The sequence below is a fragment of the Ixodes scapularis genome, unplaced genomic scaffold (assembly GCF_016920785.2).
Source record: "Ixodes scapularis isolate PalLabHiFi unplaced genomic scaffold, ASM1692078v2 PGA_scaffold10__122_contigs__length_95168666, whole genome shotgun sequence".
In the NCBI taxonomy this organism is placed as follows: Eukaryota; Metazoa; Arthropoda; class Arachnida; order Ixodida; family Ixodidae; genus Ixodes; species Ixodes scapularis.
The window spans coordinates 47,550,211-47,552,655 of record NW_024609836.1 but is presented as its reverse complement, the minus strand read 5'-3'; positions in this window follow the sequence as shown (position 1 = coordinate 47,552,655).

Below are 2,445 nucleotides of genomic sequence, written 5' to 3'. Positions count from 1 at the left end.
TGTGTAACATGGGTAGGAAACGATTGTGCGTATAATTCTTGAATCACTCTCTGCACGTACGACTCCAAGACATAAAATATATTAAGTGTTGACCAGTACACAGACAAGATTACAGTGGTGTGGATAAAAAAAACGTATATTTGGCTGATCACCACTTTTAATTGCTCATCTTAAAATATAAAACGGTGCTGTATTACCGGTGCTTAGAATGCCGTGGGTTCTAGATTATATCATAAACATATAAAATAAAACCAAAATGATCATAAACAACAAATTCTCCCCAACAACAATCTAGAAGGGTTTCGGTGTATATTTGTTTCGTTTCAAGTAAATTGTCGAAAAGTATTTGACGTGTACTTATTCGTGACTTTCAATCACCAATGAAAACCGCAAACTCTACTTGTAATGAGAAAAATCTGCTGAATTTAAGACATTTAAAAGCTTATTACTGAAATGTAAAAGTAAGATACCGCTGAACAGAAATATTTAACCGTACAACACATCTTTCAGCTTTAAACACACGAAGCTCAACACTGCAAAAACATTGATCTGCGGAGACTGTGACATTGTACTTTGTGTGTTAAAAGTTGAAATATGTGTCGTCCTGGTTGACGTATTCTTGTTTCATTCCTTTTAGTTTTACAATATTACTAACAAGCTCACGTTCACGTTCTTTTTTTTTTAATGACGGATATCCATTGAAATGTTGGCGCAGCTTTTTATTCGTCCTTTGAAATGTTAAATATTAATACAATTTTCTTATACGAGCAGCCTGCATATAATTGATTACCTCTAAATTACGTTTCTTCTGCGTGTAATCTTAATTTTCTTTCATCACTCGATATTTCACCACGTTAAAAATTGAACTGCCCAACCTCTAGTTTTTCGCAGGTTATGAAAGGAAAGAGAAACGTTACTACAATAACTTCCAATGCCAGAGCGACGACAGCTAGTCCGATAGTTGAATTATATGCTTTCCATGAAGGTCAAACTCAACTTGGAGAAGAAAGAAAAAACAAGTTCAAATATGACACTGCGCGCATTTTTACGCGAAAATGTCTAAACTAGATTATATGAAACCTCGAAAACATAGGTGTATGGTGACAGAGGCTGTCCGTACTATGCACAAGTACATGCATTTACCTTAACAAACAAGTTATAGTAAATATATTTAATAAAAAATATTCCACGAACAAACAAAGCACACGATGTCAGGAGCTAATGTAGTGACAATCCGTATTCTAAAATCTTCAGACATAAAGGTTTTCAAGTTGGAACTTGTTTGTCTGATTGGAAAATCTTCCATTAGATTAGGTATTATGTCACTAATTAAATAATATTATTAATAATGATAATAATAATATTAATATTAATGCTAATCTTTAGTTAAAATGCCCCAAACAACCAGAATGGACTTTTAATTTGTGTACTTATACAAGAATATTAAAAGTAACGAAAAAGGTATATGTGATCAAACTCAAGACACAATATTACAAATATCATGCAAAAACACAAACATAAAAAGTAGTTACTAAAATGCAAATTACTCAAGAGGCAGCGGAACACTGAGGCCAAGAGAGAGATGTCGACACCCGGAATGACGACAAAGTTATAAAACGCATAAATTTTTTTTTCTTTTTTTTTTCAGAAAAAATGCAATATAGTATTCAGGGATCAGAATCTGTAGCATGAATACGCGCTCCTGCTTAAGCAGATTAATTAATCCTAAGTCCTCGACCCGATGCAGCGCATTCCATTAATTACAGCGAAATGCTTGGGAAGTATCATTTTTTATCACGTAGTTAGAGAAGTCAATTAGAATCAAGTTCATTAACATCTCTGCGAACAAAAGCTTAACCTAAGAATGAAACATCATCAAGTGCCAAACTCGAATTACGAAAAACGAAAGAAACCGAAAACCCCGCGTAAAATATGTGCCCCGCAAACATGTTGTGAAAGCGAGGCACGATTTCAATTATACTTATAAAAGTAATAAAATATAACGCGCAAACTTAGTGTGAAAACGATTGACACAAATTGAATAATTATCTCATTTTCTTGCGGCCATCTGTAGCTAAATATTTTATACTCAATATGCAGACGGCCTGGTGTTTACCCCATAATATTATGCTCGTCTGTCTTGAATAATGAAGAGTTAATCTATTTGTCCTTGGTTTCCCTGTATTGTCTTTAAAAGGGCCCTGCAACGACATTGGGCAGAAATGTTTCTCACTATACACCAGCTTACTGGCACTAGTGGGACCAAAGAATATCCGTACGCAACGCCACTGACTAAGAACCTTTTCTTCTAGCAAAGCTAGAAGACGGAGTTGTAGGAGCAATCCTACAACGTAATCCCCACGAGTGCGTCGTCAAGCTTTCCGATCCTCGCTGCGGTTCGATTTTGGCTCGTGACAATCAGTGCCTCGACATGTCTTCGGGTAG